This window comes from Gopherus evgoodei, chromosome 1 (assembly GCF_007399415.2).
Source record: "Gopherus evgoodei ecotype Sinaloan lineage chromosome 1, rGopEvg1_v1.p, whole genome shotgun sequence".
Lineage (NCBI taxonomy): Eukaryota > Metazoa > Chordata > Testudines > Testudinidae > Gopherus > Gopherus evgoodei.
In genome coordinates this window covers 222,082,158-222,097,641 of record NC_044322.1, presented here as the reverse complement: position 1 = coordinate 222,097,641, position 15,484 = coordinate 222,082,158, and the positions used below count along the sequence as shown (strand labels likewise).

The 15,484-nt window shown below is 40.8% G+C and overlaps 1 pseudogene; it reads right to left on the bottom strand.

The window, feature by feature from the left end:
• Nucleotides 1-2,891: 2,891 nt before the first annotated feature.
• On the bottom strand, nucleotides 2,892-13,166 carry LOC115646707 (annotated as a pseudogene).
• Between the last annotated feature and the right edge of the window lie 2,318 nt (nucleotides 13,167-15,484).

The following is a 15,484-nucleotide window of genomic DNA, read 5'->3' as shown; positions in this document are numbered from 1 at the left end:
CTGCAATGTCACAGTTCACTTTCCAATAAGTAAACTAATTGAGCTTAAGTATTGCTTTATTCAGGAAATACAGACTTTTCAAAGGACATCAAACAGGAAACGTTTAGCTGTAACTGGTATTGAATAGGTGAAATTGTACTGAATTAGTGCATTATCAGTGAGTGCCTACAATTTTTTTCTGTTAGATGAGATTTGCTGTTATGCAAGTGACTGTTAAGTTGGCTTTCACAATGAAATAAAACTGCTCCAGTGAAACCACAGCAGCAGCTCAGCGTCTCACACATGCAGACACCCACCTCAACATGTTAACTTCAAAATGTCAGTGGGACCATTTAAAAGCTATAATTGTTAAGCCAGAGCACTTAAAATTAGACACTCACATGGAGTCCAGGCACTCTTACTAAATAGTGAATCTGGCCCTAAACGTTAAATAAGAAAATAGATTTTCTACATCATATATTCAGATAATTAGAAATATCATATATTAAATGTAACCACCTCACTAATCCTCACATTCCATAATTAGTGCACAGCTTTGTCAGGAGTCTTTCCTCATTCCCACAAAATCTGTTGAATGAAATCAAGATTATGCCCTGGCTTTACACTACCACACCGTACAGTACAGTAACTACAAGATCAAAGCTTAAGTAATCAGAACCCTGGAATATTTGGAGTAGCTGCTCTACTATCTCCAGACTTTTAGCTAATAGGGAGTAAAAGTGTTACACTGACCTTATTCAAGTACATTTAGGGCTTGATCCTAAGCTCACTGAATCCCCCTCCCTCCCTTGTGTAGGTTGTGCAAGGATGTGCAGACTGACACTATACTGCAGATACTTTATGGCATTAAGGTAACTCAATCAGTAAAGTTTAAATCATATTGAATTAGGTTTAATATCTTTTGGGTACATTATATTAAAAATGTTGCTGTGTCCATTCTTTTGTGGAATTGTATGCAACTACACCAGGAGCACGTGGGTGCTAATGTAATTCCACAGGTCATGAGCCCTTTGTAGCCACGTGGAGAGGTTGCCACATATTAGTTCAAACTGGATTCTCCACAGATCAACGGTCAATGAAAGGATGTATGGATAAATACCCTAATTTTAAACAGGATCCCTGATCCACAGAGGGCCCAAGCCTTAGGAAAGCATTGGAAGGACTTGGCCTGCTGACTTCTCCCTGATCCTGGGGCTGGCAGGGGCTAACTGTATAAGTAGGGGCCTTGGCAGCAGATCGAGGGATGTGATCATTCCCCTCTATTCGACATTGGTGAGGTCTCATCTGGAGTACTGTGTCCAGTTTTGAGCCCCACACTACAAGAAGGATGTGGAAAAATTGGAAAGAGTCCAGTGGAGGGCAACAAAAATGATTAGGGGGCTGGAGCACATGACTTATGAGGAGAGGCTGAGGGAAGTGGGATTGTTTAGTCTGCAGAAGAGAAGAATGAGGGAGGATTTAATAGCTGCTTTCAACTACCTGAAAGGTGGTTCCAAAAAGGATGATCTAGACTGTTCTCAGTGGTACCTGATGGCAGAACAAGGAGTAATGGTCTCAAGTTGCAGTGAGGGAGGTTTTAGGTTGGATATTAGGAAAAACATTTTCACTAGGAGGGTGGTGAAGCACTGGAATGGGTTACCTAGGGAAATGGTGGAATCTCCTTCCTTAGACGTTTTTAAGGTCTGGCTTGACAAAGCCCTGGCTGGGATGATTTCGTTGGGAATTGGTCCCACTTTGAGCAGGGGATTGGACTAGATGACCTCCTGAGGTCCCCTCCAACCCTGATATTCTATGATTCTATGATTCTAACCTGGCTCAGCTTGGGCAAGATCTTCAGCTGGTATGATTTGGGGAAGTTTCATTGTCTTCAGTGGCTCTATATCAAGTTACACCAGCTAGGAATCCAGCCCTTAATCTCTTATTGTCATTTCAATTCTTGTTAAAAAATTTTGAACAGACAGGTTGCTGAAGGAGACTGTGAACATTTCAGAGAATAGCTTCAAACACATTTAGACTGGGACTCTAAACGAGCATCCGTAAAGTGCACAAACAGAAGGAAAGAAGGGGCACCTCTGTTTTCCCAACATTCAGCACAAAGCTCCCAGATTGGTCCTTTGGTACTGGGAGTAACCTGAATATTGTTCTGGTTTTGATAAAGTAACCAATTATCACATAGTCCAGTTTCCTGGGTGGCAAGATAGACTGGAATTCCCCAGGAGACTGGTCTGTGACTCCATAGTACGGCAGTTATAATGCTTTAGGAGTTCACACTTGTTACTGGGTTTGTGAAATCTAATTATAGAACACACAGCCAGTTTGGGATCTCTGCCCTGCTCCTTGACAGCCTGCCCTAAGGTTGACACTCATGGTCATGATCCACTCCAGGCAGGGTGACAGTGCCAAATTTAAGTACTTCATTTGTTTAAGCACAACTCAAGCTGTAGAGACTCGTGATGTTAGCTCTGGAGGCCTCCAGTTCAATCCATGGACGTACTCAAGATTGCAGTTGCTATAAAATGGAAGCTGATCTGGGATTCAAACTGCTGTGTGCCTGAGACATATGAGACCAGCTTGCTCTGTTCAGGGAAGTATATAACCCACCGTTCAGTGTGAGTGACACATACCCCTGTGTGCCCAACCCACAGAGCATGTGAGCATGTTACAGCTGCCAGCTGGGGAGTTATTTCTCTGACTCAGGCTTTTAGCTCTAGACACCAACAGCTCAATCCCAAGTCACCGAGATGGTGATTCTCTTCCTCTCCCATTCCTCTTTTGTCTCTATATGAACCTCATTGATTGTATTTTGTTTGAATTTACATTGCAAGCTCTTTGGGACAAATTGGTTTTTTTCTATAAAACACCCAGTACACAAATAACACTCTATATTTTTTACAAAGTATTTATTAATATTTCCACTAATGACCTCTGAAATCAACTCTTATCAGCCCAGATGGGAATGACAGTTATTCAGTATGGTGGGAGTGCTCTGGCTGACAGGAGAAGATTCCAGTTTGGGGTCTCTGCCCTGCTTCTTGACAGTCTGCTGTGTGTTTTATCACCTGAAACTGCAGCCCCTCAGTCTGAATGGTAACACAGCAAATTGAAGTGAGTTCTCTTTGTCTTTGGAACACCCCAGGATGTGTGTCTCGGATGCTGTGATCCTCAGGCTTCAGCTAATCAGCTCTCTTCATACAAATACAGCAATATCGTTGTGTACAATTATAGAAGGAGGCTTCTCCTGCATTCAGAAGTACACAGGACTCCCCAGGCTCTTTCTTCTTTACTTGCAACCTGGGGTGGAAAGCTACATTTAACACTTAGCCATGCCATTTTTGTAAAATCACAAACAGCGTCATTGCATTTGGCTGCCTAAATATTGGGGTTAACTTGTCTTATCCATTAATTTCACTTCTCAGAATAACATGTCCTGCAAGATGAGCTATGAAAAGCATTTATTTGTGATTTGGAATTTTTTTTGGTGTGAGATTGTTAATTTAGCTGAGATGGTCTCTTGTTTTCTATTTACTGCAGTTGTTGTACAATTTAATATTTAGGGGTAGGAGGGTGTTCTCTTCTTTTCCTCATTAAGTGTAATGGTGACATCACCCTGAGTCCATGTTTCAGCTTTGAAATGTCCCATTTTAGAATATTTGTGAATGCATATATTCATTTGTAGCTTTGACAGAGTTACACCTACCACTGTTAATGTTATTCAATTGTTTTATTATGTTTATTGGTTTAGATATAAACAATCCAAATAGCACCACTCCTTCCTGTGACAATTTGTAAAAGTAAAAAATACACAATAATTCTATACGTTCAGTAGCAATGCCAGAGTGCAAATTCTATAAGAAATGCACAAGGATGTAAAACACAAGTGAACAACTTCTAGATCTGCCAGAGACTTACAGGTCAGTGGAATAAGCTGTGCCATCCTCCCACATCCAGCTTGAAGCAGCTCCTGTACGGAATAGTCCAATCCAGTGAAAACATGCCAGTCTGTTTATGAAATCCTGTTTGGGAACAAGACTAAATTATTTACATCAATCGACATTGGCAGGTGTATGGATACCAGGGATGAGAATAAGGTCTTTGTGTCCCAAACAGGACCAGTGTGTTGTAATGTCCATACATTAGCCAATCACACCCCATTTTCTCCAGAAAAGTCAGCCATAGATTTTATGGATCTTTTTGCCCAATTTAATCTGCACCTGTCCCTCACGGGAAGCATCACAGCTACCTCCTAGCTGAGAAGAACTGATAGGATACCTTGGAGAACAAGTCAACACAATTGTCCCATCAGCCAGGGGTATCACTAATGAGAGAGATGAGGAGTTCTCTTCCCAAGCAGCACAGACACTAACCCAACAGCATTTCCAGCATCTGTTAAAGAGAGAAAGAGCTTGATTTTATTCTCAGATGGGTTTAATTTAATTGACTTCAGTGGAGGAAGTCCTGATTCACGATGGAGTGAAAGGAGACTAAGACTCTAGGAAAGGACTCTGTGCCTTCCTCATGCCATACACTCCCTTTAATCACTCCTGAAGTCAGTGATAAAATTTGCATTCACTCCTTCTCTGGTGCCCAAAATCTGCCCAGCGTCCCTTGGGGACACAGCTCTGAATACAACACAAGCAGTTTAGAGGGTCATTTTACCCTGCCAGAGTTATTTTTCATTTTATACCCATATCCTACTTCACCACCAGATGGATATTGGGCAAGTATAGTTTGGAAAATACAGGAAAATAAGGCAAAGGGTAAATTCCCTACCAGTTCTTCCTTGTTCTCTATCCTCAGCAGTCTGGAGCCCTGAGATGAGCAGTATTCTCGACTCTTCTGCCAGGAGCTCCTTTCATGTGTAAAACGGTAACTCTTCCCTCTATGCTGTATCCAGCCCTCAGGGCAAGTGTTGCATTTATCTCCTTGAAAAAGAGAGCAATATAGAACCAGCATATTTCTCTATTGATGGGTGCGACACAGTTTGATACTGAATGTCACCGTGTACTAGCTAGTGTGTATATTTCTCACTGGGAATGTAGTGTTTGTCTTGCAGGCTAGGATGAAGCTGATGTTGGCGCCCGAAAAATGGGGTATGGAATACTTGGGTTAAAGCCCTTTTCTGATTCAGGCAGAGCAGGGACTTAACCCTGGTTCTCCCTCATCCCACTTGAGTCCCCTCAGCTCCAGGCTGTTGGCTACTCTGAGGTTTCTCTGTTTTTTCATGGAAAACTTTGAAAGGTCTCAGTTTTATCCCAACATGAAATGAGAAAATTTTGAATTCTCAAAAGTACTCATTGGGACAGGAAACCTGTTTCCCATCCAGCTCCATTCAGATCACAATGAACAAGAAAAGCAATGAGAGCACTAGAGGAGAGAGGGAGCAATTCTCATATAGGAACAACCAGCGCAGCATTGTTCTCCTCACAAAAAGCAATTGTGCAGGAGGTAGCAACAGTGAGATTCCTTTCTGAACAACTTGTTTCTGCTGCAAATGAGCCATCATCACTATGGCCTCATTTTCAAAGTGATGGCAAATGATGATGTTGACTAGGATGAAAACCTGATATATAAGCTAACGCAGGGTCAGTGCTGTGGGAGGGAATGAGGGTCTCTCTGTGCAGCAGACTATTTGTCTATTGCATTTGTCAAAATCCCTCTGTTTATCAGTGTCTTTCCCTTGTACCATTGAGAGATGTAAGTTGGGAAAGAGCTGCCCAGGTTTCTCTACTCTGAGGCTATTAAGCCAGGGATCATCGATTATGTCCACTATCAAAGACACCATATTTTTGCTAATATTTGTTTGTAGCTTTCCATGTAATTAATACTTAGATGAGGCTCTTGTACATTTTGTGCACAGAGGCAGAAGTACTTTTTTGTTGTTAATAAGGACAAGGAGAGCTGGATTCTGATTAAGCAACAATATTACCATAAAGGATGTAACAAAAGAGTGAGCTCTGATCGATACCTTCCCTATTCACAACATTTGAGAGTTCTCTGTTATTGTCTTGGAGATCATCTCTTTGTTGCGTGCAGTATTTCATGGTTTCTTTCAATTGGGTGAGGTTTTTCAGCATAGCCTATTTCTGGATAAGTTCCTCATTCTGTCTTCTCATTTCATGGGAAGCCGGGAGAGCTTAAATCCGTCAAACAAGCAATCAGTTAAAACAAAATTAAATACACTTATATAAATCATTTGGCTTTTGTATTATAAGGGTGCTAACAGTGATTGTCACAGTTGTCATTGTGGCTTACACACTGGGGATTGAACTGGAGACCTTCTGAGCTAAAAGCATGAACTACTACAGCTTGAGTTAAAGGCTTAGGCTACACTTGAAAGATATAGCAGCTTAGCTCTAGTAGTCAGGGGTGTGAAAAAGAATTCCACTATATGACAAGCTAATCCCCCGCACAGATACAGCTTTGTAAATGGAAGAATGCTATGTAGCTACCATCATCTGGGGAGGTGGTGTTCCTATTCCAGTGGAAAAACTCTTTCCATCAGAGTAGATCACATCTACACTTTTGGGTTATGCCAACATAGCTAAAGCAATGTAGCTATTCTGGTATAGTCTCCATAGCATAGACATACCCAAAGACAGAAAGTTTTTCAGAGTATCCTCATTCTGCCTTCTCACTTGATGGGAAGTCTGGAGAACTCAAATCCTTAACACAAGAAATAAGTTAAAATAAAATTAAATACACTTGTATAAATTTGACTTTTCCAGTCTCAGGATGGCAATAGCAATTGTGACAGTTGCCCTCATGGCTTACACGCTGGAGACCTCCAGAGCTAAAAGTATGAGCTGATATAACTTCCGGTAAATGCTTGGTCTGTACTAGAAAGATAGGTCAACATAGCTACATTGGTTAGGAGTGTGAGAAAAACAGGCCTAACTGATGTATCTATGTCGACCTAACCCCCAGCACAGACAGAGCTATGTAAATGAAAGAATGCTATCATCTCATTTGGGGAGATGATGTTGCTATTCCAATGGTCAAACTCTTTCCATTGGAGTAGGTCATGTCTACACTTTGGGGTTATGCTGATATAGCTATAGCAGTTTAGCTATTCTGGTACAGTCTTCATAGCATAGTCATACCCAAAGACAGAAATGTCAGTAGCCATGGGCTGTAACAACTCATTTCCTCTGTGGATTAGCACACCGGGGGCACTAATATCCCAACTATACATGTACAATGATAGAATCTAAAATAGCTGTTACCACTCAAGAGAGAGATCTTGGAGTCATTGTGAATAGTTCTCTGAAAACATCCACTCAATGTGCAGCACTAGTCAAAAAAGTGAATAGAATGTTGGGAATCATTAAGAAAGGGATATAAGACAGAAAATATCATGCTGCCTCTATATAAATCCATGGTACGTCCACATCTTGAATACCGCATGAAATACTCTCCATCTCAAAAAAAGATATATTGGAATTGGAAAAGATGTAGAAAAGGGCAACAAAAATTATTAGGGGTATGGAAGAGCTTTTGTGCGAGGAGAAATTAATAAGATTGAGATTTTTCATTTTGAAAAAGAGACTAAGGGACGATATGATAGAGGTCTATAAATTCATGACAGGTGTGGAGAAAGTAAATAAGGACGTGTTATTTACTCCTTCTCATAACGTAAGAACTTGGGGTCACCAAATGAAATTAATAGGCGGCAGGTTTCAAACAAATAAAAGGAAGTATTTCTTCACACACAGTCAACTTGCAGAACTCTGCCAGAGGATGTTGTGAAGGCCAAGACTATAACAGGGTTCAAAAAAGAAGTAAATAAGTTCATGGAGGATAGGTCCATCAGTGGCTATTAGCCAAGATAGGCAAGGATGGTTTCCCTAGTCTGTTTACCAGAAGCTGGGAATGGGCGACAGGAGATGGATCACTTGATGATTACCTGTTCTGTTCATTCCCTCTGTCGCACGTGACATTGGCCACAGTTGGAAAAGAGGATACTGGACTAAATGGACCTTTGGTCTGACCCAGTATGGCCGTTCTTATGAGATTTACACAATGTAGAGTTTTCCTTTTTATTTTGATGTTAAAGTAATTAAGGAACTGGTAACTGTCAAAGTTCCCTCCCCACTCTCAGCTCTAGGGTACAGATGTGGAGATCCACATGAAAGACCCCTAAGATAACCTCTACCACTTTGGTTAAAAACTCCCCCAAGGCACAAATTCTTCCTGGTCCTTGGAATGGTATCTCTGCCACCACCAAGTGAGTTAGACAAAGATTTAGGAAAAGGATCACTTGGAGTTCCTATTTCCTCAAAATATCCCCCCAAGCCACTTCACCCACTTTCCTGGGGAGGCTTGAGAGTAAACAAGGTGAGCACAGACCAGCCCCTTGGGTTTTTAGGACACTAAAAACCAATCAGGTTCTTAAAAATAGAACTTTATTTTAAAGAAAAAGAAAAAGTAAAAGAAGAACCTCTGTAAAATCAGGATGGAAGGTAATTTTACAAGGTAATCAGATTCAAAACACAGAGGATTCACCTCTAGGCAAAAACTTTAAAGTTACAAAAAAACAGGAATGAACCTCCCTCTTAGACTAGGGAAAATTCACAAGCTAAAACAAAAGACAATCTAATGCATTTCCTTCCTGTTACTTACAATTTGTAATCTTAGATGCTTAGTTCAGGTATAGCTTTAGGAGATATATTTTCCTTACCCTGGTTCCTCACTGTCCCGGAGAGAACACAAAGGAACACAAAAGAAAAACCTTCCCCCACAGATTTGATAGTATCTTCTCCCCTTATTGGTCCTTTTGGTCAGGTGCCAACCAGGTTATCTGAGCTTCTTAACCCTTTACAGGTAAAGGAGGGATTTTATGCTACCTTTAGCTGTATGTTTATGACAGTAACACTGCTTTGCTATTAACAAAACAGTCTCTATGATCTTAAAATCAGATTAACAGAATATGTCCTCATCATTCTCATGATTAACAGTGATGTAAGTAAGAACAAAATCAGGCCCCATTCCCTTTTGAACTGGTGAACTGAGCAAACTTGAAAGACCATGAAACCAATCAGAAGCAAGAAATGTGGAGCCATGCAGCTCTGTATCATGATTAGAGCTGAATGAATAATTAATTTTTTGGTTTGTAGATGAAAAATCATAGAATCAGGGTTAGAAGGGACCTCAAGAGGTTGTCTAGTCCAACCCCCTGCTCAATCCTCAGACAGATTTTTGCCCCAGATCCCTAAATGGCCCCCTCAAGGATTAAACTAATGACCCTGGGTTTAGTAGGCCACTGCTCAAACCACTGAGCTATTCCCCCCAAATCTGGAACAAAAATTGGTTAATTTTGAAACTGAACTTATATTTTCCAGTTTTTCTCCTGGAACAAAACCCAAAAAAACAAAATTAATTTCAGATCTATAGGCAGCCAAAATGAAAATAAAGAAAAAAAGAGGGGGGGGTCTTTTCATTTCCTTTTAGGGCTGTTTTTCAAACCAAAACACGTTTTTTCAGTTCTTCCTAGAGTTTTATTTTGAGGTATTTTTCAAGCTTTTTATTCTGAAATCACTGAATCAAACCATTTCCCTTTCTTAAATAAAAAATTATTTTTTGGCCAAAGGTATTCTTTGAATTCTATCTGAATTCATGAATAGTTTCAGTACCCTGAAAAATGCATTGTTTGGGCTAATAAAATATTCACTGAAAAAAATTCACCCAGTCCTAGTCATTATGCCATTTCTAACCACATTTAAACTATAGATAGTTTAAGTCACAAATCAACTCAAGTGTTCACTCAGAAGGACTCTTAGGACCACCCCGCTCCCTAGGCTTCAGAGCTGGAGCTGCACCACAAAATATAACTTCAGAGTGCTGTCTGTACAGCAATTTGTAGAGCATTAGTGGAAGCCCTGCTAGCCTGAGTCTGTTGACCTGGGCTTGAAGGCTTGCTCCTGCTTGTTCCAAAATGCTGTGTAAACACACCCTTAAAAGTATCTCAGCTTCTCACATGTTTTACAGTTAAAATTCAAATCACAGCTTGGCGGGTAACAGGCTCTGACTAACAAATAAAAGTTGTTTTTCACAAAGTAATGCAAACTATGACAATGTCTCACACATGCATTTACACACCGCATTCAAAGCCCTTCTAAAAGTTATAATGTTTCAGATCATATTTTTTGCCGTCTTGGCAAATACTTACCCATGGCAACCCAAACCCTTGCAGTTACTAGCAAAGCCAGACAGAGGAGCCCCAGAATCACTGTAAGGAGCCATGGTGAAGATGAAGGAGATTCTAACAGAAATAAGAGAGCAAATGAAAGCAAACATGGCTAGAATGTGCCCCTTTCCTGAGACTCTGGGATCAGATCAGAGCTCTCAGCCACACCAGTCTATCAAATCCAGAACCCACCATTGGAGCTAAACCAATCCAATAATAATAACTATTAAATGTGTGTTCAATAAATCTGGCATGAATTGAGATGACTTGGAGAAAACAGTTGCTCCTGGTGAAGGCCAGAGCTGTCACATCCCAATTTCTGCCCAAGCCTTGGCCCAGTGTGATCCTAAGCAAGTTCCTGGTAATGTGCCATTTCCTGCCACAGTAGACAAAATTCTAATTTTATTGTTTCTGAAATATGAGGCCATGGGCAGTGGGTACACCAGGAGGATGTTTTGCTATAGACACTTTGGTAAAAGAACATAAGGAGCCAGCAGTTCATAGTGCACAATATTTTGCTGCATCTTCTACTTTGAAAGAGTGTGAAACTCCAGGTCAGAGTAGGCCATTTCCTGCTCACTGATTTCTGATAGGCTATAAGGATGGAAAGACAGCTCTATTAAATTGTCATCACAGTAGGTGGGAATATAACTTCATAGATGTTAAGGCTAGACGGCAACATTATGATCATCAGGTCTGAGTTCCTGCATAATATAACACAGGCCATAGGAACCACACCAAGTAATTCCTGTTTTTAAAACCAATAATTTATGATTGAACTAGGTCATATCTTTTAGGAAGAGAGTCAATCTTCATTTAAAGACTCCAACTGGTGGAGAATTATCACATTCCTTTGTTATCTGTTCCACTGGTTAATTACACTTGCTGTTCAAAATTTGTGTCAGATTTCCAATTTGACCTTTATCAGAGTCATCCAATTAGGAATGCAAGGACGTCAGGATTTGACCCAATGCAGGCTGTAGCCGTTAGATTATGCAGATGAACAGAAAGCATATAGTGAGATGATGAGTTAAATATTAGTTTCTTATTATTTTCTGCTACCGGTAAACTATATATAAACCATTTAAAAATATTTCTGTTTCTTATGAAGCTTGCAAATAAGATAGTAATTACAAGAAACCTTGCAGGGCATCAGTAAACTGATGCCTTAACTTGCAGCAGCAACTAGAACTCTGGCCTATCTAGAAGCTGTTCTGGAGAAAAGCCAAGAGATTCAGGCTGAATCATCTAAGAGAACTCAGCTTACTTTTTCTGTATCAGAGCTAGTAACATTATGGTTATAGATGGGAGACCTGGCAAGTATAAGGAGTCCAAATGACTATAATGAAATGTGCCAGATAGGTATGGACTTTTGGAACAATAAGTGTTAAATAGATTTCCTGGGGAATCTCTGGTGTTCATGCAAATTCCACAAGGCTGGTTATGCAACAATAACAAAAACATCTTTTTGAAGCTACACCCCAGGGGAGTGGGACATTGACTGGGGTTTACCTGTTCTTGGAAACTGGAAATCAAAGGCCTGAGCAGTATAAAAAACAGCTGAACTATCCAGTCGGGGTATGGTTTCTGATCTTAAATGCTGAACTTGAGAGCAAATGGGCAAACCCATTTGCTGGGGTCTGAAAATTGACAACTACCAGAGCCCAGTGTTGAAGCTCGGTGTGACCTCTGGTAAGCTTTTAGCATGCATTCAGGTCATTTTATTGTTGTTTTTTTTAATGTTTTTTCTTCAGTGCTTTTGCCCTAAGAATAAATGCAGTTTGCTTTGTGAATATTGATTGGTAACTGGAATACACTGTTATAGCCCTTGGAGAAAGAGTTAACTGCAGATGGTGGTCCCTGATCAGATCTGCTGGGAAATTGCGGTCAGGTGCAGAGGGACTGCAAGCATAAACTTGCAGTCTGAGAGCAAGTGACAGCTGGAAAGCCTAAAATCTCAAATAGGTGCCCACAACGAAGAGCAGGAGGGAGGGTCATCTATGTAGTTAAGTCTGGAACTGTGTCAATGGTTATCCTCAGGTACAAGAGACCTTTCTCATGAGTGATGGCTCCAAAGCTTTGCCAAGTGGCAGAAAGATTCCATGGTGAGGCTTCAGGGCAATGGAAGTTCTGGAAAACCTGAACAGTGCACTCAAGATGGAAAATATTTGTTCAGAAAGCAATCCACCCAAATGCCTTCTCTGATAGCCCACCAGGGGGTCAGCTGACCAATCACAGGTGCACTAGCCTTCCCTCTTAAACAGCGAGTATCACCCTGTGACGGAAGGCTTTATTATTTCATAATCAAATTGCTGCATTCCAAGGCTTTGTAGGCACAAAGCCACCTCCTTCCCATATCTGGAAAACGATTCATTTCTGGGGGTATCTTCATATCACACAGACTGGCGCAAAATTAACATAGTTTTACTGACATCTGAGAAAAAATTCTAACAGATTCTTGCTTTATAACAGGGGTAGGCAACCTATGGCACGTGTGCGGAAGGCGGCACGCGAGCTGACTTTAAATGGCAATCACACTGCCCAGGTCCTGGCCACCGGTCTGGGGAGCTCTGCATTTTAATTTAATTTTTAAAATGTTTAAGAAGCTTCATTAAAAGCCTTGTTTACTTTATATACATACAACAATAGTTTAGTTATATATTATAGACTTATAGAAAGAAACCTTCTAAAAATGTTGCAATGTATTACTGGCACGCGAAATCTTAAATTAGAGTGAATAAATGAAGACTCGGCACACCACTTCCGAAAGGTTGCCGACCCCTGCTTTATAATGTTAGAGTTTGTAGACTAAAGCTCAAGAAGGAGATTTGAATAAGGCTAAAAGAATAACGTTAAACATAGATTCAGGAGATTATAAATATGCAGTACCTGTGATCCTGGCATGCTTTGGTCTTTGTTTTCTCTTCTGCTCTGCAGGAGTATGAAATCTGAGGTCCACAAAGCTCACTGACTCATCACTCATTTCTGGTGGGTTATGGGATAGAAATTCCAGAGATGGGGTTAGTGAACTCAGATGAACATTGGGATTTGTACTGCAGTGAAATGGCCTGTTAGCGCCAGTAAGAGTATAAACATGAACAGGAGCAATGTAACAGTCCAGCCAGCACAGTGGCTCAGGACGAGTGTTCCTGCATTCCTCACAAATGCTTAACTCCCACATAGCAAAGGCCACAAGAAACATTGTGACGGTTTGGGTCACAGAAACCCCCTTGGGACTGTCACCTGATTTGTCTAGACTACCTCTAAGACCGTTTTCCCTGCCAGCTTGGGAATTCAGTACCTTGCCTTGTTCAAGCCAGACATGTTTGCCTGCTGCAAGCACAGATCCAAGTCTGAACCACGTCTCCCACAAGCTGCAGGCTTAACTGAAAATAACTTAACAAGTGTTCCTGTCTACAGCACTCAGATATCCAGCTCTAAATGGGAAACAAAACCCAAATAAATTCATTTTACCATGTATAAAGCTTATACAGAGTAAACTCATGAATTGTTCACCCTCAATAACACTGACAGAGAGATCTGCACAGCTGTTCGCCCCCACCACCCCAGTATTAATACTTACTCTGAGTTCATTAATAAGTAAAAAGTGATTTTATTAAATAAAAAAGTAGAATTTAAGTGGTTCCAAGGAATAACAGATAGGACAAAGTAAATTACCAAACAAAATAAAATAAAACACGCAAGTCTAAGTCTAATACAGTAGGAAACTAAATGCAAGTAAGGCTCACCCTTAGATGTTCCAATAAGATTCTTTGACAGACTAGCCTCCTTCTAGTCTGGGTCCACAAATCACTCATATCCCTATAGTTACTGTCCTTTGTTCCAGTTTCTTTCAGGCGTCCTGTGGGGTGGATAGGCTATCACTTGAGCCAGCTGAAGACAAAATGGAGGGGGTTCCCAGGAGCTTATATAATCTCTCTTGTGGGTGGAAACCCCTCTCTCCCCACTATGTAGAATTCCAGTACAAGGTGGAGTTTTGGAGTCACATGGGCAAATCATATGGCCATGCATGACTCAGTTCTTTATAGGCCAATGCCATTGTCCATACGCTAGTTTGAATGTTCTCAGGAAAGCTCAGATGTGGATTGGCATTTATCAAGGTCCATTGTTAGCCAAGTACTCCCAATTACTTGAATAACCCCTTCACACTACGTTGAACAGATTTGCCTTAGGTGCTTCCTACAGCAAATACTTTAAATACAAGCATAGAGCCAAAGCTCATAACTTCAAATAGAATCATAGACTCATAGAATATCAGGGTTGGAAGGGACCTTAGCAGGTAATTTGGTCCAACCCCCTGCTCAAAGCAGGACCAATTCCCAACTAAATCATCCCAGCCATGGCTTTGTCAAGCCTGACATTAAAAACCTCTAAGAAAGGAGATTCCACCACCTCAATAGGTAACCCATTTCAGTGCTTCACCACCATCCTAGTGAAAAAGATTTTCCTAATATCCAACCTAAACCTCCCACACAGCAACTTGAGACCATTACTCCTTGTTCTGTCAAGATATAAAAATGATAAATGCATACAAATAAGATGAATACATTCAATAGAACATAACCTTTGCTAAGGTATGTTACTCATAGACTCAGACTTTAACGTCAGAAGAGACCATTATGATCATCTAATCTGACCTCCTCCACAATGCAGGCCACAGAATCTCACCTACCCACCCTGTAACAAGCCCCATAACCTATGTCTGAGTTATTGAAGTCCTCAAATCGTGGTTTAAAGACCTCAAGGGGCAGAGAATCCTTCAGCAAGTGACCCATACCCCACGCTGCAGAGGAAGGAGAAAAACCTCCAGAGCTTCTGCCAATCGGCCCTGGAGGAAAATTCCTTCCTGACTCTAAATATGGCAATCGGTTAAACCCTGAGCATGTGGGCAAGACTCACCAGCCAGATACCTAGGAAAGAATTTTCTGTAGTAACTCAGATCCCAAACCATCTAACATCCCGTCACTGACCAGTGGGCATATTTACCTGCTAATAATCAAAGATCAATTAATTGCCAAAATTAGGCTATCCCATCATACCATTCCCTCCATGAACTTATCAAGATTACTCTTGAAGCCAGATATGTCTTTTGCCCCCACTACTCCCCTTGCAAGGCTGTTCCAGAACTTCACTCCTCTAATGGTTAGAAACCTTTGTCTAATTTCAAGTCTAAACTTCCTAGTGTCCAGTTTATATCCATTTGTTCTTGTGTCCACATTGGTACTAAGCTTAAATAATTCCTCTCTCTCCCTGAAATTTATCCCTCTGATATATTTATAA